Genomic DNA, 25,697 nt, shown 5'->3' on the forward strand with positions numbered 1-25,697 from the left:
ATTGTTTATGTATCCAGGAGTGTTGGTTATTCCTGTTTTTGATAAGTTACAGCTGATTTTCTGTAAAGTTCAATAATTAATTCAGATTTACAGTAATGGCCAGCATCATCCAATCACTGCCAACCATGTTAAAATAAATTGATCCATTATAAATGGTGAATCTATGTACTGATGATCATTGTCCCATGTGTGTCAAACATGTTGAGCGATCCAAACATCATCTGCAGCCTGAAACTGAACTTTTGATCAGATTTTAGGAGTGAACACACTTATCTGCATAGAGAGCTAACTTGCTCCCTATTTAGTGAATGACTTAACCTCCAGTGTGCTGTCTGTCTGCACTGGTCTCAGAACAGTTTTAAATGCACCTTATTTTCATCCTAACTCCATATAAAGCCTCTGAAACACACATTTATCATTGATTCTCAGTGTGATAATGTACAGTAAATAAATAGGAATGCATTTACTAATGTTCATAAATAGAACTGAATAGTACAGTGATAACAAAATAAAATATAACAAAATGTATATTAAAATGTAGTGAAATGACCCACAGATGTTTTAGAGTTGAAAATTATTCAAAATAACTGTGATTTGTGAGGAAATGCGGTACATGTTTCCACATATGTGGACATCATGTTTATATCAAATCTACTCTTTACAATTAAACAGGTTTCAATGAAAAGACATAAAGAGATTTCTTACCAGAGGCTCTTCTGTTGGCGCTGCATCCGTAGGAGCACTTCATGGAAATCGACAGCATGCTGTGTCACGTGACTTGGTGTGGCTGAAGTTTTATTATTTCTTTATTCTCAGAATCATAAACACGGGACGTGATGGTAAACTGTCCATTGTGCCAATGGATGGTATGCACATGAGATTTGCCTTGATGTTGAGAGTGGTGTGGGAGCTGTACCTCAGTCATGGGAAAGATGTAAATTTCGGGACACATCATCAGTAATGTACCTTTGAATCAGGGGGTGTTTCGGCCTTTCAACACTAGACACCCTCTTCAAAGGTGGCCAGCTACAGGGTGATCAAACCTGAGCTTGTGTCCCATGCCCAATCATGAAAATTAGGACTATGCAAGGCAGGAGGTGTCCTCTTCCCTGAGTCAAGCATAAGGCTGACCGCATACCTTCAGCCTCCTCATGGAGGGTTGTGACCTGGGTTCTCAAGTGGGTTATAGGGTGGGGGGATTAGTGAGTGGGTCATGTTGATGCTCTTTGAGCCCAACAAGGGTCCTTCCTTTTAATCCATATCCACTGGCTGCTTCTTTCGGCCGCTTCAGAGACTGATCTAATTGTTTGTCGCAGAGCCTGTCCACAGATGCCAAGGTCTTTCAGCAGTCTGATGGTAGAAAAAGCCACAAAACCTCTGCATCCCACTTCAACCGGATAGACTTTCGCTTTCCATCCTCGTTGTTGAGCGTCTGCTGCCAGTTCTATATAGCGCAGTTTCTTGGAATTTTCCATGCTCAGTGATGTAAACAGACTTCAATGAAGGGGACCAGAGAACCAAGTCTGGCCTAAGGGTGGTGACTGCAATTTCAGGTGGAAAGATTAGTTGCTGGCCTATATCGACTAGCATCTTCCAGTCCCGGGCCATGGCTAGCTGTCCAGCCTCTGGTTTGGTAGGGGGATGGTTGGGCTTTTTCTGTCCCTCTCGGATGAAGGTTGGGGCCGTGATGGACTTGATTGCTCTCAGGGGCAAGGAGTTTGTGGCATTCCTCTGGCTCTCAAGAGCTGCTGCCAGACTCTTGAGGACCTGGTTGTGTCTCCAGGTGTAACAACCTTGTGTGAGGCTGGTCTTACAACCTACCAAGATGTGCTTAAGAGTCGCTGGAGTTGGGCAGAGGGCACAGGTTGGGTCCTCGCCATACCACTGGTGGAGGTTTTTTGGAGATGGGAGCACATCATAGGTGGCTCTGATGATGATGAAGCTGATGTTGCTTGCCTCTATTTCCCAGAGCTCCCTCCAGCTAAGCTTTCTCCTCTCCAGGCCTTCCCACCTCATCCATTGTCCTTGCTTGGCAAGAGAGACAGCCTTTGCACTTCTTTCCGCCTCCTCCTGATGGCGCACCTCCTCGACCACCATGTTCCTCCTCTCTGATGTTGAGGCACTACGCCAAGTTGGCTTGCTTGTCGTAAGGCCAAGGCCTCCTCTTCCCAACTGGACGTGCCCTACAATATCGCTGTGCCTCAGGGCTGACGTAGCTTGCTGCACCGCATCGGATGGTGTCCATTTCCGTCCAGTTAACAGAGGTGGAACGGCATTGCTGATGATCTGGTCTCTGGAGTCCTTCAAAGTCATCTGGAGTCTCACTTTAGAGCACTTGTACTCTTCGGTGAGGCTTGTGATAGGAAGTTCAAGGACCCCTTTGCCGTAGAGGCTGATGTTAGTCAGGCAGTGGGACGCCGAGCCATTTCTTCACGTATGAAGTCATGGTTCGCTCCATCTTCTCCACAGTTGTTATTGGGAGCTCGTAAATAGTGAGTGGCCACATTACCCGAGGGAGAAGTCCAAATTGCAGTCACCAGAGCTTGAGCTTCCCTGGCAGAAGGGTACTGTTGATGTTTTTTAGACTGTTGGTAATGTCCTGCCTTACTTGCTGCACTTGGTCTTTGTCCCTGAGGCTTGCATTGTACCATCTACCCAAGCTTTTGACAGGTTGCTCAGACACTGTTGGTATTGGGTCATCACCAATGCAGAACTTCACATCTTTAAGCTGTCCCTTAACTATTGAGATGCTTCGTGACTTGTTCGGTTTGATTTTCATCCGGGCCCACTTGATGTTCTCCTGCAGTTTTCCAAGTAGCCGCCTGGCACATGCTGCAGTAGTGGTCAGGGTGGTCACGTCATCCATGTATGCTCGGATAGGTGGAAGGCGAATCCCGTTCTTAGTTCGCTCACCCCCCACCACCCATCTTGATGCCCTGATGATGACCTCCATGGCCATTGTGAAGGCCAGGGGTGAGATTGTACAGCCTGCCATGATGCCTACTTCTACGCACTGCCATGATGTTGTAAAGTCAGCTGTTGTAAAGCACAGTTGCAGGTCTTCGAAGTAGGCTTTTACTAGACTAGTGATGGATGATGGAACATGGAAGAATTTGAAGGATTCCCAGAGGAGGTTATGGAGAACTGATCCAAAGGCATTGGCCAGGTCAAGGAAGATGACATGGATGTCTCTCTTGTCTTTCTTCGCCGCTTGGATCTGGTGCCAGATCATGCTGGTATGCTCCAAGCAACCAGAGAACTCAGGAATGCCGGCCTTCTGTACGGATGTGTCAGTGTACTTGTTCTTCTCCAGGTAGGTGGATAACCTCCGTGCTATCACGCTGAAAAAGGTTTGGGATAACTATTTGTGGGATAACTATTTGTTCATGCCTTTTTGGGTCATGGTTGACCTTTTCCAGATGTTCTTCCAGTTCCTGCTTTGGAATTTTCAGGATTCTGCTTTTTTCCTTAGCGAAGAGATCTTTAACGAACTTGAAGGGGTTTTTGTAGAACCTTGTTCTTGTGTGTTCCTTCTTCTTGCGAAGTTTCCTCAGGTTCTCTGCTCTTCGCAAGGTTGCCAACCGACACTTAATGTCCCCCTGGAGTAGCATGAGGCCCTCTTCCACTGCTTTCTCAGGTGCCTTCTCTCTCTGACCAGCATTTATATCTCCTGCTGCCTCCTGGATTTGACTGGTGCTGGTATTGCTTTGTCACTTCTCCTTGTGTTTACTCCAAAGCGCTCTTATCCATAGTGGTAGATGATGTCACCCATCCTTTCCAGCTTTTTCTCTGCTGTGCCCACTTGTTGCTCCAGGATTTTTGTCAGATCGTTGTTGACTATTTCCCACTCTCTCTTTTCAACAGCTTTGGGCCACTTCACACTCGGTCTGTGCCCTTTGATCTTTTCCTCCTTGGGAGGTCTCTGTAGTTGAGTGGGTTCCTCCACCGGCATTTCTGTGCTTGTTTTATCATCCTCAGTGACAATGGTGCTGATGCTCTGCGAACTTTGGTTTTTATCCCGTCGCTGTGCTTCAATCGACTGATTTGACTGGTTGCTTCGTAAGTAGTACTGGTCAATGCGAGGCCATTGTTTCTGCTCTCTCAAGCACCCTCTCTTTCCTTGGTGGGTCCTCAACCCCCTGTATGATGTTTTTTTTGCCCAGCCACAGGTGCACACTTGAAGAGAGTGTCCAGCTGCTGCTGTGGTTGTCTCATGTGCCGTGTTCTTGCTCATAGTCATGTCCGTTCCTGGGTCTGTAACCATGCTGTCAGTCAATGAGCCATCTTGCGCCCCCGCTCTCGCAGGCTCTGGGGGTATGTTCCTTTGTTCACTTTCTGTAGCATTTGGCGGGTGTCTCCAACAAACTGAAGCAGTGTCGGAGACTGCCGCCATGGGTAGCTAGCCCATGACAGCCCCAGCGGGGACTATTCCCTCCAGTCAGCTGTCTCTCCAAGCTGTCACACAGACTTTCCTATGTTGTCAGCTGTCCTTTCACAGCGGTCACTGGACAAGTCCAGATACTCAGAATCATAAACACGGGACGTGATGGTAAACTGTCCATTGTGCCAATGGATGGTATGCACATGAGATTTGCCTTGATGTTGAGAGTGGCGTGGGAGCTGTACCTCAGTCATGGGAAAGATGTAAATTTCGGGACACATCATCAGTAATGTACCTTTGAATCAGGGGGTGTTTTGGCCTTTCAACACTAGACACCCTCATCAAAGGTGGCCAGCTACAGGGTGATCAAACCTGAGCTTGTGTCCCATGCCCAATCATGAAAATTAGGACTATGCAAGGCAGGAGGTGTCCTCTTCCCTGAGTCAAGCATAAGGCTGACCGCATACCTTCAGCCTCCTCATGGAAGGTTGTGACCTGGGTTCTCAAGTGGGTTATAGGGTGGGGGGATTAGTGAGTGGGTCATGTTGATTAACATTTTTTATTGATTTATATAGATAACAAAGAAAAGAAAAACATATATAAACAGGATCAACATTTAACCCCCACTATTACCCCTCCCAATCCCCAACCCCACCCTGAACCTCAACAATTTCCCTGTGGCCACACATGATTATAGATAAAAAAAAAAACATAAAAAAACAACAACAAAATATATGATATTCTCACACATTTAAAGCTAAATTTCTCTCTCCACTGCCCCTCCCTGAGAGCCCTCCAAAAATGCCAAAGCGCTGGCCCGTTTCCATCAGACGAATCCCAATTAGTTTTCCCAGCGAACGAATCCCAATTAGTTTTCCCATCAAACGAATCCCAGCCTTCTACATGACGCTTCCTCAAAAGCCTTCACCCTCCCCATCTCCGTGCACCATTCTTGAAATGAGGGTGCTCCGACTGACTTCCATCCCCTTAAAACAATTTGTCTGCTGATCATGACACTTTTTTATGTGTTTATCCCCTATATTGATGACTGCCCCATCTCCTAAAATACAGAGTCAGGGGCAAAATGAAATTTGAGTGCCCAATACATCACACATAAAAAACCTTCAGCCAAAATTTTGGGATATTAACACACCACCAAAAAACATGGGCCGTGTCTCCATCTTCTGATTGACATCGCCAGTCTTTAAGACCAAGCCTACACAATCTAGAGGGGGTCCAATAGAATCAATTTAAAATCTTGAATTGAATTGCAAATCAGTAGACGAAGATGTGGAACTATAGAGATCAAAAGAGAATTCTTTAAAAGCATTATTAAAATCAATGGCCGAGGTAAATATTTTACCACCAGCAGATTTCAATGAGGGAATGGTAGAAAAAGACTCTTTCTGCTTTATGGATCTAGCCAAAAACGTCTGTGCCTTGTCTCCCGACTCGTCTTGCCCTGAAAAGCCAAAACTCCACCTTCCGTGACAAAATAGTACTATATCTGTATTTCAATCAGGTAAATTCTCTGAGGCATCAGACAACTTTGGTTGCTTCGGCTCTGCCTCGGCACTTTTAATATTCCCTTCCAACTCCACGAGTTCTCGTGCTTTGTATTCTTTGGTGAATGAGGCATACTGTATGATCCGACCCCTAAGAACCACTTTAAGTGCCTCCCAAGCCATGCCCACAGAGGATACTGAAACATTGATTTCAGCCTTTAACATTTGTGCCAACTATATGATTTCCTTTTCTCCATATGTGGCAACACCTCTAAACTCACTAGGGCATGATCTGAAACAAAATGTTTCCAGGTGAGCAATCAACAACAGATGAAATGAGGGACTTGTATAGTCCCTACCGGATAGGTTCAAAAGTCTCCAAATATCTGTAAGACCAAGATTTTTTACACATCCTGTGAAGCATTAATATTGCTCTAGGGGGCTTGCACACTTTTGCTTCACTATGATCAAGGACTGAGTCCATCAAAATATTAAAGTCTCCTCCCAATATTATATCATGAGGGGTGCCAGCAGCTTGCAACATCCCTTCAAGATCTATAAAAAAGCCCTGATCATCAACGTTAGGTGCATAAATATTAGCCAAAATAAGACTTTGCCCCTGAATTTCTGCTAAAACAATAATGACTCTTCCTAATTTATCATTATATGATTCTCTGTTGTTTGCCCTGTGTTTAGCCTCTGTCATCTGTTTCCCCCTGGACTACACTTCCCATGATTCCCTGCCCTGATCACTACCAGCTGTTCCCTATTGTTTTCATCTGTGTTTCATTTACGTAATTATCCCTCATGTATATAATGCCCTGTTTTCTTTTCACCTCTGTCAGTTAATGTTTCTCCCCAGTTCGTGCTCCGGTTTCAGCCCTGTTTGTTTTGCTCCCTGGTTTCCTGTCTTTCCCTGTTTCCATATTCATCCTGTTGTGTATTTAGTTTTATTATTATTAAAATAGCTGCACCTAGATCCTGGCCTCGTGACCTCCTTCTTTGCAACAGAACATCCGACCCCCCCAAAATGGATCTAGCGGCTCCTTTCATTCAGCTGACCCTAGCGAATATTCCTTGTCCTTGCCAAGTGCACTGACTTTTCCGATTCAACCCTGAAGTCCATGTACTCTATCGGCCTCATTGCACACCAGTGGTGGGCGTTGCTGGCGACCGGAGATTACACATGGGAGGAATATCTTGAGTTGAGATTAGAGACATTCACTCCAACGTATCCTCCTCAATCAATCCGGATCCCGGTTTCCAAGTCAGCCATGTCTGAATCTGAATCCGCTCCATGCCACGTCATATCCATGTCACAGTCGGCTCCACATTAAGTCACAGCCATACATGAGTCTGTTCCATGCCATGTCACAGCCACGCCTGAGTCTGCTCCATGCCAAATAATTTCCTTGCCTGAGTTTGCTCCATGCCATGTCACAGCCATGCCCAAGTCTGCTCCACACCAAGTAACAGTCAAGTCTGAGTTTGCTCCAATCCATGTCCCAGTTAAGTCTGAGTTTGCTCCACTCCATGTCACAGCCATGTCTGAGTCTGTTCCACGTCATGTCCCAGTCAGGTTGGAGTCTCATCCACTCGATGTCACAGTCAAGTTTGAATCTGCTCCACGCTATGTTCCAGTCAAGTCTGAGTCTGTTTCACGCCATGTCCCAGTCAAGTTTGAGTCTGCTCCACTCCATGTCCCAGTCAAGTCTAAGTCTGCTTCACACCATGTCCCAGACAAGTCTGAGTTGGTTCCACGCCATAGCCTTGCCTTCCACGACTCCCTGCTTGAAACCTTTCTCGGCCCTTGTCTCCAAGTGGAACTATCCACCAATGATGTCAGTGCATAGGGTCACGAAGACCCTTCCTCAAAGGTTGTCAGCACTCCTGCCTGCCACGGCCAATGAGCCAATGCCCACGCCTACAAAGGCCAACAAGCCAACGCCCACGCATGCCATGGCCAACGATCTAATTCCCACACCTGCCATGGCCAATGGCCACGCATGCCATGCCAACAAGCCAATGGCCACACCTGGCATAGCCAATGCGTAAGTCAGCGTTGCCAGCCTCACCCATCCCAGAGCCTACGTTGCCAGCCTCACCCATCCCAGAGCCTACGCTGCCTACTTCGGCCGCCCGGAGGAGGAGGAACAAAAAGGTTTCTGTCCCTGAGTCTCTGCCCATGCACACAACCACGGAGGTCGTTTCCAAGTCTCTGTCCCTGTTCACGACCACGGAGGTCATTTCCAAGTCTCTGCCCATGTCACGACCACGGAGGTCGTTTTCAAGTCTCTGTCCCTGTTCACGACCACAGAGGTCGTTTTCAAGTCTTTGTCCCTGTTCAGGACCACAGAGGTTGCCTCCAAGTCTCTGCCCATATCACGACCACGGAGGTAATTTCCAAGTCTCTGCCCATGTACACGACCACAGAGGTCGTTCCCAAGTCTCTGTCCCTGTTCATGACCACAGAGGTTGCCTCCAAGTCTCTGCCCATGTCACGACCACGGAGGTCATTTCCAAGTCTCTGCCCATGTACACGACCACAGAGGTCGTTTTGAAGTCTCTGTCCCTGTTCACGACCACAGAGGTTGCCTCCAAGTCTCTGCCCATGTCACAACCACGGAGGTAATTTCAAAGTCTCTGCCCATGTAAACGACCACAGAGGTCGTTTTCAAGTCTCTGTCCCTGTTCACGACCACAGCGGCCATCTCCAAGTCTCTGCCCATGTACATGTCCACAGAGGTCATTTCTAAGTCTCTGCCCACGTTCACGACCACTGAGGACGTCTCCGAGTCTCTGTCTACGCTCACGACCACAGAGGTTATCTCCGAGTCTCTGCCCTTGTACGTGACAACAGATGTAGTTTCCAAGTCTCTGCCCATGTTCACAACCACAGAGGTTGTCTCTGAGTCTCTGCCTATCCCCATGACCACAGAGATCATTCCAGACTCTCTGTCTAGGCCCATGACCACAGTGGTTGCTCTCGAGACTTTGCTCAAGTTCACGATCACAGAGGTCATTCCCGAGTCTCTGTCCATGCCCATGACCACAGAGATCGTTCCCGAGTCTCTGTCCATGCCCACGACCACAGAGGTCACTCCCTAGACTCTGAGACGGTTCTGCCTTCCACAGCTTCGCCCCTCGAGCCACCTACGGCTTTGCCTTCCACGGCTTCTCTCCTCGAGTCTCCCAAGGCTTTGCCTTTCCTCGGCTTTGCACCTTGAGCCTCCTATGGCTCTGCTTGCCATGGATCCACCCCTCGAGCATGCCACGGCTCCGCCTTCCATGGCTTCGTCCCTCGAGTCTCCTGCGGCGCCACCTTCCACAGCTCCGCCCTTGGGTCTCTTATTGCTCCGCCTTCCACGGCTCCACCCACAGAGACTTCTACAGCTCCAGTTTTTGGCCTGTGGTCAACACCCAGGCCTCCTGACCCTGTTTCAGATCTGTGGCCTTCAACCAGGCCTCCTGATCCAGTCCTTACCCTGAGGTGGTATCCCTGGTCTCATGGCAGTCAGCCTGATCTGCTCTGTTTTTCTGGATCTCCTGGCCATCCGCCTGATCTGCTCTGGTCTTTTGGGTCTCCTGATCGTCTGCCTGATCTGCTCTGGTATCCCTGGTCTCATGGCCATCTGCCTGATCTGCTCTGGTCTGCTGGATCTCCTGGCCATCTACCTGATGTGCTCTGGTTTCCTTGGTCCCATGGTCGACCGTTTTGGTCTGCCCTGGCTTACTTGGTCCCCTGGTCATCTGCCTGGTCTGCCCTGGGTTCCTTGGTCCCCTGGTCATCCGCCTGAGTCATCCACCAGCTTGATGTTCTCTGGACTCTTTGATTTCCGGTTCCATCTTGGTCATGCTTCCCCTTCCTGCCCTCCTTGGACCTCAGGAGCCACCCGTTAAGGTGTGTGTGTGGGGGGGGGGGGGGGGTTATGTTACAATTCTCTGTTGTTTTCCCTGTGTTTAGCCTCTGTCATCTGTTTGCCCCTGGACTACACTTCCCGTGATTCCCTGCCCTGATCTCTACCAGCTATTCCCTATTGTTTTCACCTGTTTCATTTACCTAATCATCCCTCATGTATATAATGACCACCTTCATTGCAACATTATCTTTAATCTGTTTGAGACATTTGAATTGTAGATGCTTTCTTGTCAGTGTAATGACTCCCTTGCTCTTACTTGGGCCAGCACTAAACAACACATGTCCATCCCATATCTTCCCAAATTATTCAGCTTCCTGCGATGAAAGATGCGTTTCTTGAAGAAACACTATATCGTATTTATTTTGCTTAAGAAGAGAAATAACCTTCCTTATTTTTATGGCGTGCCCCAACCCATTCACATTCCATGTGGAGAGAGACAATCTGTTCACATTCCAACATTAGTGCAACAATCAAAACCTGAACTTCCCCAAGAAACAAACAAACAGAAAAAAGAAAAATGTGCACATTAACCCTGCACATGACAGTGCCAACTGGCGTACATCCCTCTAAATTTAAACCGTCCATGCATACCTACGAGAGCCCCCGTGACAACTTTGCTATTGGATTGCTCAAGTCCAGTGTTTCTATACAAATTCCGTGAGACAGAGTTACACAACAACAATCTGTAAAACAAACTCTAGGCAATAGGTGGAATAAACAAAAAGAACATGTAGATTCATCCACAAAAGTGTCCCGAAGGTGTGTAATTCCGGCACAAAAAGAAAAAAGGCACTTAGTTTCCTCAGACAGTCAAATATATGTTCAGTGAGCTGGCCCATTCGGCTGCTACATAAGTGCAACAAATGGCCTAATTACTCCAATGTCTTGCAAGAAATACTCCACAAAACAAATTCCAGCCAATAGGAGGCATAAGCACAAAGAACATGTAGATTCATCCACTAAACAGTCCCTAAGGAGTATTACTCCACAAAACAAACTCAAGCCGCTAGGCAGAACCAGCACAAAAAACAAAACAAAAAAGGCACTCAGGTCCTCGAACAATCAAGAGAATGTTCAGTGAGTCACTCCATTCCGCTACAAAGTGAGTACCACACAATAACTAACTCACTCCACTGACTTTTTAACAACGTACAAAGCTTTGAATGGTCTAGCTCCGCAGTACTTAAGTGATCTTCTATCACGCTATATTCCATCACGTTCATTAAGATCGCAAAATTCTGGCCTGTTAATAGTTCCTAGAATATCAAAATCCACAAAAGGAGGTATATCCTTTTCATATTTGGCTCCTAAACTATAGAATAGTCTCCCAAACACTGTTCGAGATGCAGACACACTCCCTCAGTTTAAGTCTAGACTAAAGACTCATCTATTTATTCAGGCATACACCTAATTTATCCTCCAACCCACAATTAGGCTGCTTTAGTTGGGTCTGCCAGAACCAGAAACCAGAAACATTGAGCATGATCTCTAACTCTGCAATAAATTTTATGGCGTCTATGCTTACATAATTTTATTTGTTTCCATGTCTCAACCTCAGGACTCCTATCCTGAGGTCACCAGAACCGGCTGGATCCAGCTCCATTCCTGCTTCATGTTGGACTCCACTGCTACGTGTCGCTGAATGATGTTGACTAAATGCGGCCGGTGCCAGCCAAACATCACTTCAGTCTATTGATGGACTACGATCTGAAATGGAATGCATAGACTAACAATTGCCAACAAAAGCCTTCATCAGCCAATTAACAAGGACAATTGCATCTATGTGAACTTCTGCAATTAATCAAGATGGACATCAAAGACATTAATCATTAATCTTACAGTTCTAACACAATCAATGTTTAAACACAGACTCTTAACACTTCCTTAGTTTAATAATTTTAAACCATGACTTTAACAATACATAAGTAATATGTACATTATATTCATGATGTTAGCCAGAGGGGAACTGGCCCCCACAGTGAGTCTGGTTTCTCCCAAGGTTATTTTTCTCCATTAATCAACATCTTATGGAGTTCTGTGTTCCTTGCCACAGTCGCCTACAGCTTGCTCACTGGAGTTATTAATACAATATTTAATTCTTTACTTTTATACACAATTTAAAATGATATTTAATAAAACTACACAATGATGATTCATCGACATTATAGACATTACAGTTTTATCTTCTGTTAATGCTGATCTTCTGTAAAGCTGCTTTGAAAAGATGTGTGTTGTGAAAGGCGCTATACAAATAAAATTGACTTGACTTTTTATGAAGAACATTGCTTGATGTGGGCATGTAAAATTTTTATGGCCATCCATAACATCTATTCTCAATTTGGCTGGGAACATCAATGCAAAAGCGACCTTCCGTTGATGTACAGTAAGAGTTTCTTGCATTCCTTGAATTGATCATGTTTCTCTCTTGTAGAATTCGCAAAGTTTTGGAACAAGAAAATGCTGTGGTTCTTCCAAGAAAGCCTTCCTTTACTCCTCGCCTCACACAACACAAGATCTTTATCGGATGATCTTAGAAATTTGCCCAGAATTTAACCGGAACCCTTTAGCTTGCTCGATTTCCAGCTTATGGCCTGTTATGTCAAGCAGATTCGGAAAGAGCCCACCAGGAATTTCACCATATCCTGACCCTCTTCTGCTTCATGAATTCCAACGATTCGGGCATTATTCTGCCAGTTACTGTTATCCATGTCCTCCAATTTCTCCCAGGCATTCTCCAAATCCACCTTGGTCACTAGTGGATTAGCTGCTAATTCCCTCTCTGATGATTCCAGATAATCAATCCATTTCTTGACATCCCTTACTCTTGTGACCACCTCAGTGAATTTTGTCTCCATGGCAGTGATCGATCGACATATTACATTATCTTCCATGTCAGCAATGACCTTCGTCAGCATTGCAGACATGTTCAACATTTCTTGCCGAATTTCCCGCATTTCTCCAGCCAAAATGGCTCCCGGGCTTGTGGCCTTCTCAGGGGTATCAGCTTGAGCACGTAAGTGTCTTTTAATGTCTCCAGAGCCAGAGGATTTTAAATTCTTTGACATATTGTCCACCTAGAACAGTTATGGAACAAAGTGTATCAAATCTCACCGGTTTATATCAATAAAAGTGTTAAAACTAACAAAGTGAGCAGAGCTCACCGTTCACATGTCCGAACCTCGCGTGGCGTCACGTGACTCCCCAGTTTTTATTCATTTAAATTATCTCCACTTTTCACATTTATGTGAGTATCACTACTAAGCAAATCAGTGTAGACAATACATACTTATTTACATACTTTTCTTTGGTGAAGTTCAGGAATTATAGCTGTGGAACTATGTTTTTACACTCTTACTCTTGAAGAAGCATCTTTTGTATTAATTCACAGAGCATGCCTTAAAATCCAATTGTGATGTGTTGTAAAACTATTAGCATGTCAAGACTAAGCTTGAGGGGATGGTTAGATATCCAATTTGAAGGAATCTCCAACTGGACTGATATGTTAATTTTCGTGACAAATGAACTAATACACATTCCAGAAGCCTTAACAGCACAAATGTAATTCACAAAAGGATTAGAAAATGACTTCAGCTCAATGATCATCAAACTGATTCTGAATCTTTTGCAGTTTGTCAGCAATAAAATGTGTTTAATTCTATATGACGCAATCTCTTCAACACATCGGACAGCTGCTTTCCAGACTCTGCCAGTATTTTACTTTGAATCAAACTAATAATCCAATAAAATGCGAATTTGTGATGGAAACTGTTTGTATAGTAAACACTTAACCGATGTTACAACACCTGTCTGCAACCAGGAGATGGCAGAGGAGGATCAAGTAGCAGCGAGTTAGCTTCTCTGTTCACGTCAATAAATCTTCTTCTTCTTCTTGCTGTTTTAAGGCAGTTCGTAAACCCATTGGTGCATTATCACCACCTATCTCTCATTTGGACTATCGACACTCTTATTTACAAATAAAATACCTACACCACCCTATCTACATTCACACCTAATTTCCTAACCCCGTCAGGGCTGCAGCTTCAGCTCCTCCAACTTCCACATGCAGCCCCTAAAAACAATTCCTCTTACATTCCATTAACTAGCCCAGAACTTTCCAGATATTTCATCACTATATATCTTTTATTACTTCCTATTTCTGGATTATTTTTTAATGTAAGCTGTTCTCCACACACTTCACAAAATCCTGTTGGATGTTTGTCTATTAAGTATAATGTACTGTTCAGCCCTGTATAACCCATCCTTAGTCTTGTTATTATATTCTCTTCTCTCCTTCTCCCTCCTGATAACCTACCCTTTCCTACTACAAATGTATGCCTTTTTTTTCATTATCCTATTGCTGTTGCCATGTTATTAATATTATTTTTGATTATTGATTTTATCTCTGATCTACTAAAAGACACTTGGTCTCATTAATTTATCAATAATGATAAACAATAGAGGACTTATTACACTACCTTGAGGTGTTCCATTATCCACCACCCCAGCCTTCACCCTAATTCTTATCCAGTTGTACATACTTTGTACATTAATAAACCCTCTTTCCATAACATATCATGTGTCTTTTTATGTAAAAAATAAATAAAGTAATTACACATTCTTTATTAATAAATTTATTTCTTATATCTACTTCTAACGAAATCATTGGATCCAGTGTGCCTTGCCCACACCTAAACCCTCTCTGATATGGAGAGAAGTAATTTATTTTTTCTAAATAATATGTCAGTCTATAAGTAACCATTCTTTATATTATTTTACACAGATGGGAAGTAAAAGCTGTTGGGTGATAGTTTGTAAGGGTACTTGGATCTTTGCTTGGCTTCATTATAGGTATAATTAATGCCTCCATCCTGCTCTTTGGCAATACACCTTCCGTCCATATTCTATTATAGAATGCTAACAACACTTCCTTTGAAGCACCAATAAAACACTTCACCATACAGTAACTAATCCCATCCTGCCCTGGGGTAGTTTGTTTCATTCTTCTCACTGGTCGTTTTAATTCTGTCATTGAGAATGGAACATCCAACAAATTATCCATTGCCTCTCGTTTCCTGATTAAGTCTGGAGAATCTTTCACTACATCTTCTCTTAATATCTTACTCTGTTCTGTTAAAACACCTGAACCATTTCCACTATCTTTATTGTTCACTGATATAATTTCATCCATATTTAAAATGAATTTGTTAATCATGCAACATGCTTTTTCCACTGGCGTACTCTTCCCTATTTCACAACAAAATGATCTCCAATATACCCTCTTAGCCTCTCTTACTGTTCTTCTGACATCTGCTTGAGCCTGTTTATACTCTATCAAATGCAGAAAATGATGTGATTTCCTGTTCCTCCTAAATGCTTCTTTCTTCCTTCTTATTGCATTTGCACACTCATCATTCCACCAGGGATCTATCTTAGTTTTCCTCCTACCTTTACTCCTTGGAATGTACTTTATTTGTCCGCTTATCATCTCTACTGATCTATCTTTTCCTATTTTTATGTTCTTCAACCCTTCTTCACTCACCTTCATAAATTCGTCCCAATTTGCTTTATCATACCTCCGTTAACTTACCTTATCTTGACTCATGTCTATTCTACCTATATTTACCATAATTGAGCTTAATATTGGAAAAGGATCACTTCCTTCATAAGAAAATCCGTCAATGCTTGTGTCTGATTCGCTGTTTGTTCAGAGGCATGCAGCATGTAGCATCTCATGAAACAAGCGCATGTAAAGTGTTATCACTCCTTTTTCTCTATTTCATTCGACTGAAAACTGTTGGGAAGAATAATGTCATCTATGAGAATGCTGCACATGATCTCCGATCATCTCGTGAGGTTCGTGAGAACTAAACTCGTGCTGCGAGTTTAGTTCTCTCTTACACATTGTGAACGCAACTCTGCAAGTTCAGTAATATATACAGGTATATTTGTATTAAATAAACACAGACGAAAGTGAATAAATCATAAAGTTATAAAAGACACGTTCACCTTGAACCTAAAATTGAGATCTATTTTTTTCTTTAGGCAGCATAAATATGACCAAAACGGAATTCAAACACATTCGATAAGATCACACATTTGGCAGCATTTTTTGGGAACACAATAATTTTTTAGGCTTATTTATTATGATGATTATTATAATTATCTTTACATTTATAATTGTCTTTAATTCTTAAGTTGTATGCTAGTAATTTTCACCTGTTGCTGCATACTGATATTTGTGTGATCCGTTGGAGATGGTAAATGTTTGGATTTGGGGAGGTGGTTATATATAAGATTTTTTTATCACTTAGTCATTTGTATTGCTTTTTCGTTACATTTAAAGTGCAATATTTCACAGCAGTCTCCCGCCCCCATCCCCTTTTTGTTATTTCTCCCGGGAAACTCCCGTAATTTGTATGGCCCAAACCTGGTTATATGAATAATCACATCAATATATTATTCCAATGTTGTCCAGTTGCCAGATCTTGTATGAAACAACCGACACATCATACACATTTCAACCCATTTGTGACCTCAACCTGGCAACCTACAACCCAGTTGCGCTGTTGATATCTGCGCAGGTAGTAGACGCGGGAAGTTGAATCAAGCATCACTGGTAGATGGGAGGAGAATACTCAGGTGTTGCTCTGGCGAAAATAACGAAATATCATGTAAATGTAACAACAGCTGGACAGATGAATTTAATTTCATATCTCGAAGCAATATCGACAATGCCACCCCCCCCCCCCCCCTCCGCTCAAAGGTGTCACGTATTTTGGATTTTCCCAAATGTTGACAGGTATGTCGGATATTGATATTTTAAATGCGATTATCATTAAAATGTTTTTAACATATCGCCCAGCCCAAAAGGGAAGTAAAATAATTCATAGTAATTTTATGGAGACTCGCACAAACACGTGTACTCAATTTCATACTGCAACATGTTACCTTTTAATATTCTCATATGTGTTTGTTTTTGAGTAGTCTATGGGCAATATTAACATTTTATTTTATTGAAAAACGTAGTAAAATAGTAAATAATTATTTTGTGGTATGGCTCTTTCAAAAAAATGCATCAACCAAAAATTTAAAATTGGCTCCTTGGAGAAAAAGGTTCCCGACCCCTGCTATAAGGTAATCCTTCTTTGATCAAAGTGATAAACCTCCACCATTACTGTTACGATCCCTTGTTGTCTGCCCCATGTTTCTCTTGACACCTGTTATAAACTACAATTCCCACAATTCCCGGCCCTCATCACTGCCAGCACTCAATCATTGTTCTCACCTGTTTGTCGTTTGATCATCACTCTCCCTGTGTATTTAAACCCTGTTTGTTCCCCAGTCCTTGTCGATCGTTGTTTGTAGATGTCTGGATGTTGATGTTTTGCCCTGCTCACTCTGTTCATGTACCCTTTGAATGTTTTCGTGTTTTTGTTTCAGTTCTCCCATCCCATGGATGTTTCCTTCGTTCCTGTCTGTCTAGTTTTCACCTTGTTAAATAAAACCCGCATTTAGATCCGCACTCCTCGTCTGCCTCCTCCTACTAACGTTACAGTTACCCTCCTCGCGGTCCCTTCTATCACTCACATAACCTTTAATAACAAAATCAAACCTAAGCTTAAGCCATGTATCTTGTATACATAACATATCTGGTGAAATTTCCATATCATTAATGAAACATTTAAACTCCAGCCATTTAGCCACAAACGCCTCGCATTCCACTGTAAAATTTAAATTATTACAACTATTAACCAAACCAAAGTTCTTGACTTGCCTGTGTTTCCGTCACCAGGACATCCCTAACAGTTTCCCATGCCATCCCCTTCACTCCTAAGAATCTCTCAGCTGCTCTTACTATAATCTGCATCATAACGTCTTCCTTTCTGTCTGGACTGTACAATTGATTACTTCTGCCATGAACATCAAAAAAAATTATTTGCCTCACAATCATCAAATCTTCCAAATCTCTTCCCTCCACCCTTGAATTTCTTAACTCTTCATTAACTCCCCTTTGCACTCTCTCCTTTATCTTTTCTTTGGATCTTGCCCCAACTGCCTTCACTGCTACTGCATACGTTACATTATTCCAAGCTCTCATTTCTGTACATCCTCTGCTCTTTTCCTTACCTCACATCCATCCACCACAATTGCAACATTTAACCCTTACTCCCTCTCCACCTTTCCTGTAATCATGCTCACCTCCACATCACACACACCTTTTCTTGGATTTACATAGTACTGATACATGTCCATATTTTTGACAATTAGAACATCTTAATGGATGGGGCACATAAAGCCTCACTGGGTAGCTGATATAGCCAAGCATGACCTTTACCAGATAAATTTCACCTTTGAATCTTAATACTACCGAAAGACTTTCCACACTATTTCCTTCTTTATTAAACAACAAATGTCTTGCATCAACTATAGCACCTCCATTCAAATGACTTTTTAACTCATCCATAGACAATCCCAACGGCACCCCAGTAATCACTCCACTTACCCATTGTTTATACTCTACTGGTTTAATACTCACCACTTCCTATTTACAAATGGACTTGATTCTCATTGCTTTGTCTTTCTGCACTTCATTGCAACATGCCACCATTAATGCTCCATCCTGTAACACTTTGGCAAATCGAATTTCTCCCACCATTTTTTTCAACTCCCTTGTTAGTGCAATTGGACTCTTTGCATGCCACACCCCTCCCTAAATCTCAATATTGTATTGTACTCATCAGAATTCTCTCCCCTCCCTTCTCCTTCATTCCCACTTTCACCAGAACTACTTGACACTTTCCTGATGAGTTTTCTTCCTTTTGTTTATCCCTTTCCCTGCTGTTTTATCTCTATCACCCTCTTCTCTTGTCCATCCTTCCTCCATTTGATCCTCAATCTCATCCGACTCATCTGCACTCACTTGTGTCTCTGGTCCAGTACTACCTCTTTTTCTTCCTATGTTTTGTCATTTCCCATCGGTTAATTCATTCAACTTTCTCCCACCAGCACGTCAGTCATCGTTTCCATCCGATTTCTTCCAAAGCCCAAACAACACATTCAGACAATGTTGTATCCCACATCAATAAATCGGTAGGTTAAAGATGAATTATACCACGGGTTTGTTGAATGCTCGATTCTGATTGGTTGATGGATGTTCTAAGGTGTGCAATTTTATTTTAAGAAAATGCATGGCTATGAAGTTGTTCCAGGTCTTGACATCATAACGGTTCCATATCACTTCCCCAAATTATTTCAGTTGTTTCAAAGAGCCTTACAGGCTACCACAACAAAATAACCAATTTAAAGAAAGTCATTGGTTAAGTACATCGGATAAGAATGACAAACAATGTCTATAATATTGTGCATTTATTTCAATTTCGGTTGAAAAGTACCCTTGTGTACCCCGTACTTAGACACACACACACACACACACACACACACACACACACACACACACACACACACACACACACACACACACACACACACACACACACACACACACACACACACACATATTGAGACTCGTTTTGTGACCAACAAATAAAGCCACACCCACCGTGACTTGATTAATACAAGAGTTTCTATAATCTAATAATAATTCTAATCAGACTCACATAGCTATAATGGAAAGCAAAACGCTAATCCTCCTCTCTTTCTCTCACGCGCACATGACACGCTGAAAAGCAGCGCATCCTCTGTTGCTAATTCTAATATGATGTTTTCAAACTAGCAAGGAAAGCTTGAACTGTATTAAAGCAAGGCGCTTAATCGGTGGAGGAACGAAGTAGTTCCCTTCACAAGAGCGATTTAGGGACATAAATCAGAAAAGGTATGGTAATTGCTATAAGTGGAATAATTGACCCTGGCCGTTGAATTGTTTCAAAATAACGCACACCTGAGGTGCAATGGTCACACCGCTGTACGTCGTGACTCCATTACCACCTTAGTTGTGCATTATTTTTCAATAATTCAATGGTCTGTAGTCAATTATTCCTCACATGATGAAAGAACTGCACTCATAAAATTAAGAGTCTAACACTTCTCTACTCATTCTCAATATTTTTACAGTAAGCTTGTTTTAAAACATTTAGCATATTTGTTTTTAATTCTCTTTACACAATTTATACTTTAAAATTATTCTATGAAATCAAATTCAAATCCAAACTTTTAAATACACATTATGAAAAATATTGTAATATTATATGAAATAAAGCAGTGCAAAAACTAAAACTAAAGTGTATGTTTGGACATTTTTATTTAGTGTACAAAAGGTAGTGGACAACTGCATACTAATTTAAACCTCTTTATAACAAGATCAACTGATGGGTGTTACAGACAATTTCAATGTAGATAAAAGTTCCCTCAAATGTATCCCGATTAAAGCATTGATCTTTGGGATGTGTATCTAGGACCAAATGTAATACTAAAATACACCTATAAATAGTAAATGCCATTCATTCTATCCCAAATAGTGCAAAGAATGCTTTAAAATGTGCTGTTTATTATGAGATTTAACTTTACCTCCCTTTTTTAATGGAATTGTCTGGAATCGAAGTCAGAATGAGTCTGGAATTGACTCCAAAATCTCTGGAATCAAACAGCCCTACATTTAAGTGGTTAAAGAAGGGTTAGGTGCAACTGATGGCACGGGCAAGACAGACAGACAGTCCGACTAAGCTGAGCCACCAATCAGAATGTTCGTTCGTATTTTATGTTTCAATAAGTGGCAGGACAATTCCAGCGTCTGATGCACAAGTATCCCTGGAGCAGCCATAATTTGCACTGTAAATTTATTTCCCTGCTGAACTTAAATATATGTATATACATTAAAATTTAACTTATGCAATAAACTTTGTGAAAATACTGCATGTTTTTGCACCCCTGCTAGTTTTTAATGCTCTTATTTTCTCTTTTACTGCTGTTGATGGTGCCTATTTTTCGTGATATCAAATAATATTTGTTTATATTTCTAAATAGGAAAGCAATTTCATTATACACAGAAAAGCACATACACAATAGTACACAAATAAATACATTTTTATGTAGGCTGTATATGGTAATACAAGATAACGTGTTAACGTGAACATTATTACACTCATATTAGCTACAACGCTTAACAGTTTATTGCGTGTTATGAATTTGTTTATTAGTTAGAATAGTAATAAAGTATTAACAAATGTCATAATAGCCTGATAAATAGAACATTAATCACAAATTTTTAACTGTCATAATCCTGTTCTGTCTGCCCTTCGGTCTCTGTCTGATTTCTGTTGGTGTGTGTTTGTTTGTTGTTTGTATGTGTCATTGGCTGTGTCTATGTTTCTGTTAGCCATGTGCTTCCCTGTCCCCGCCTCCTCGTTACCCTTGTCACTCTCCCTGGTTTAGTCCTTGTTATGTTAATTGCCTTCACCTGTTCCTCATGTACCTTGTCTATATATTGCGCCCTCTTCCCTCTTGTATTTGTCAGATTGTTTTGTTACTAGTCAGCCTGTTCCTGTCTTGTTCCTGTTCCCGGTCAGTCTTAGTTATTATACTTTTTCTAGTTTATGTTTTGTTTTCTCTCCCCTCTGAGTTTAGTGCTACCTGTTATGCTTTCAGTTGTTTTAATAAAATTATTTTTATTTTTATTATTTACTTTCCTGCATTTGTGTCCTCATTTTCTGACTAATTCGTGACATAACAATCTTACCATCATAGACCTAGCAGGAATGAGTTTTTCTTTTTGTTCACTACTTCCCACATGACGCAGAGCCAAGCAGGCCAGGAAACTCTTCCGAATCCTGCATGAGGACGAGTCGGTGAGGGGGTATGCGTTGGAGTTTTTGGTGCTGTCCTCGGGTCTGGGTCACGATCAGGCCAGCCTTATACATTTGTTTTGGGCTGGTCTGAATGAGCCCATCAGTCTTGCCGCTACGATCAAGTTTGCCTGTAATTGGGATTAGTTTATCTCAGCCTGTGCCTCGGAGGACTTCCTTCCTTCAACCCAACCTTCAACGATACTCACCGGCAGTGGACAGGGCTGACTGCCTGGAGGTGGAGGAGGCCCTGACCCACAGGAGGTGGAGGAGGCCACTGCTGACCACCAGGAATCGGTGGTTGTTCCTACTGCAGTGTTTCCGTCTGTCTGAAGGAGTAGGAAGCATTGCAAGGGACATGAGTCTGTCTCCAGTTCCCTGTGACTGTCTACAAGTCTGTCCAGTTCCCTGATGCTGTTGACAATCCTGTCCAGTTCTCCCTGGCTGTTAACAAGTCTGTCCAGTCTCCTGTGTCCACCAAGGACCAGCTTGCTCTGTCTGTTGTGGACCACCAGGATGTGGAGCCCGCTGCTTTTTCCACCCTTAAGAGGAGGAAGAGGAAGTGGAGAGGGGTCCCTGCATCAGGGTCTGCTGCAGCGTTCCAGGAGGAGTCCAAGCCCTCTGCAGCTGCTGCCCAGCCTGACCCTTCGCCTGCGGCCGTCCAGCCTGAACCATGTCCAGCGGACCCCCACGTCCAGTCAGACCCCTGTCCAGTGACTGCTCACATCCAGTCAGTCCCCTGTCCATCGGCCACCCACGTACTGTCTGAACCCTGTCCAGCGGCCACCCACTTACAGTCTGAATCCTGCTCTGTGGCGGTCTATGTCCAGTCTAACCCTGTCTAGTTCTTGGTGGCCACCAATGCCCTGTCTGACCCTGTCCAACTCTAAGCAGCCATGACTGATCTCACCAACTGCGCAGCGGCCACCACAAACCACACCCTCTGCTCAATGGCCACTAACCACCAGTCTGTCTGTTTCACAGTGGCCATCGACCTGCCTATAACTCAGTCCAGTAACCAGCCCCCATCAGACACCAGCTATCAGCCTTTTACTCAGTCCAGTGGCCAGCATCTGTCTGACACAATCGACCAGTCTGTTGCTCAATCCAGTAAACAACACTCATCAGATACCAGCTTCCAGTATGTTTCTAAGCCCAGTGGCAAGCACCCATCAGACACCAGCTACCAGTATATTACTCATCAGACACCAGCTACCAGTCTGTTGCTCTGTCTGCTCAGTCCAGTGGCTAGCACTCATCAGACACCAGCTACCAGTCTGTTGCTCTGTCTGCTCAGTCCCCAACCACTCATTCAGTCCTGTCCTCAGTTGTCGTCAACCAGTCTGAACCAGTCCTGCCCCCTATGATTACCAACCAATCTGTCCAGTCCTCTGAAGTCCCTGCCTAGTTTGACCAGCCCTCTGCGGTCCTCACTTGGTCTGACACATTCCTGTCCCCAACATTCATTGACCTGCCGGACCCAGTCCTGTCCCCTATGATTGCCGACCTATCTGTCCAGTCCTCTGTGACTACCACTGATCTTATCATCTGCTCAGTGGCTCAGACTTTTCCCTGGCTCCGGGTCCTCCTTCCACTCTGCCCTGGCCACCTGGTACATCTAGTCCTCCAGTTTCTCCTCCGGCTCCACCATGGCCTTCTGATTCACCTACAGCCTGATCAAGACCATCCCCCTGGTCTTCCCCACCCATCCACCTACCCACCCCGTCCCTTGATCTGCTTTCTGCCCTCCTGGTCCTCTACCCACTTCCTGGCCCAGTCCATCAGTCCTGTCTGTTGTGGACACCAAGAGGTGCCCGTTAAGGAGGTAGAGGGGTACTGGCATGATCCTGTTCTATCTGCCCTTCGGTCTCTGTCTGTTTTCTGTTTGTGTGTTTGTCGTGTGCCTGTGTAATTGGCTTTGTCTGTTTCTTAATATCTGGTGTGCTTCCCTGTCCCCGCTTCCTCGTTACCCATGTCACTCTCCCTCGTTTAGACTTTACCTTCACCTGTTCCTCATGTGCCTTGCCTGTATATTGTGCCCTCTTTCCTCTTGAATTTGTCAGATCGTTTTGTGTGTTTTGTTACTAGTCAGTCTGTTCCTGTTTCCAGTAGGTCTTAGTTATTATACTTTTTCTAGTTTAGTTCTAGTCTAGTTTTGTTTTGTTTTCTCTCCTCCGTGAGTTTCGTGTTACCTGTTCTGTTTTCAGTTGTTTTATCAAATTATATTTATTTTAACTTTTTCCTGCATTTGGGTACTCATTCCTGACTCATTCTGTGATATTTAACATCAAGTTACCATACTATGGATATTAGAAAACACTTTTTACATATGTATTGTATGTAAATTAATTTTAGAGATTGAGTGCATGTTTTTTTATGAGGGGTCTTTCATAAATTCACAGTATGCTCACCTCTTCAGACACTGCTTCACCACTGCTTCTGGAGCAAATTCACTCTAAAGTAACAAAATATCTAAAGGTGACATTTTTTATTTCTTTTAATTGTGTGTAATTGTTGTTATTAACTCATTAAAAGACAGTAAACCATGGTTTTACTAAAGTAATATTGTAGTAAAAAACGTGTAGTTACAGTAACGTTGTAGTAGTAATGTCCTGGTTACTTTCATAACCTCCATTCCTTGATGGAGGGAACAAGACATTGCCAATGTAGTAACACTAGGGGTTGACCTTGGGAGCCCCAAACAAACCTAATCTTTGAGAAAATGCCAATGGGAATTGGTGAGTGGAATTTGTATGCTACTCCCCCGGACATACGGGTATAAAAGGAGCTGGCTCACAACCACTCATTCAGGTTTTGTGCTGAGGAGCCGAGACAAGGTCCCAGCCATTTCAGCAGATTGTTCTGTGTTGTGGCAGGAGGGACACAATGTCTCATTCCCTCCATCAGGGAACGGAGGTTACGAAAGTAATTAGTACATTCCCTATCTGTCACTCACTCGATGTTTTGTCGATGTAGTGACACTAGGGTTCCCTATTTGAAACGCCACAACTAGCTGAACTGTGTTACGTAAACTGGCGGTGCGAGACGGACAAGCTGTTACGTGCATCGTAGCCAGTGCACCCGGCCGTCACGTAACCTCCCCCAATGCACCTTCGAGCATCGTTTGGTCCCCCCATACCTTGGGGACAAGTCGACTGGCCAAAAAATGGGGACAGGCTTGCCCAGCCATGGCCTCTTCTCTTTTATCGCCCCCAAAAATTAATGGAAATCGTTCAGCTTGGGGCCATAAGTGTCTGCATCAGGGAGGTTTCCCTCCCTGAAGCCACGACTTCGTTACCACACCCGAAGGTGGGAGCCCAGTTGAGTTCTTGGTGTCAGACTGAACCAGCCTGCTCTCCGATGCTGCTATCGAGAGCTCATCTGCTTTGCAAGCCCCGAATGAGACCGCAACCTCGCACTGAGACAAGCCAGCGGCCTCTTACCAGAACTCGATGGGGGCAAATGAGCGTGTTGGGGAATGGAAGGTCCGTGGAGGGATGCCCAGTGGAGCGGCTCCCATTGGAGTCCCCAAACCGGCACCAGTGCTAACCGACGTGGCCACTGGGGGGGCTTTCCCTCTGAGGAAGGTAAGCCACAACCGCAACACTGCCATGGTAATAATCTTGCAGTGAGGACATGACCCATCCACGAACGCCGTCACTGTGTGGGTGGCGCCCAAGCACTTGAGACAGCGATCGTGGCCATCGGATGCAGAGAGATAATGACCGCAACCAGGAAATACATATAAAAGGAAAGGCATCTTTAAAAAGACGCTCCATAAGTGCCACTCTTTTAGCTGGAAATATATACTTTTATTCAGGAAGAAAATACTCTTTTAGCTGCTGAGGTGCCAGCTTGTAGAGAGTTGAATGGATCAGTAGAGGAACTCAGCTCGCTGAACACAACAACTCAGCTCCGAAGAAAAAATCTGAATGAGTGGTTGCGAGTTAGCTCCTTCTATACCCATATTGCCACTCACCAATTCCCATTGGCCATTTCTCAAAGATCAGAGGTGTTTGGGGCTCCCAAGAGCGACCCCTACATCGACACAACATAAAGTGATTGAAAGATAGGGAACCATTAATTGTGTGGT

At 43.5% G+C, this 25,697-nt stretch overlaps 1 protein-coding gene across 1 annotated transcript in view; it reads left to right on the plus strand.

The window, feature by feature from the left end:
- Positions 1–12,073, plus strand: part of fut10 (fucosyltransferase 10) — a 47,832-nt gene extending 35,759 nt beyond the window's left edge. Inside the window, exon 5 of the mRNA XM_052117884.1 lies at positions 11,365–12,073. The gene's annotated coding sequence lies outside the window, so the exon portion shown is untranslated. The remainder of the gene's footprint in view (positions 1–11,364) is intronic.
- The last annotated feature ends 13,624 nt before the right edge of the window (positions 12,074–25,697 follow it).

Source organism: Xyrauchen texanus, chromosome 44 (genome assembly GCF_025860055.1).
Source record: "Xyrauchen texanus isolate HMW12.3.18 chromosome 44, RBS_HiC_50CHRs, whole genome shotgun sequence".
NCBI lineage: Eukaryota > Metazoa > Chordata > Actinopteri > Cypriniformes > Catostomidae > Xyrauchen > Xyrauchen texanus.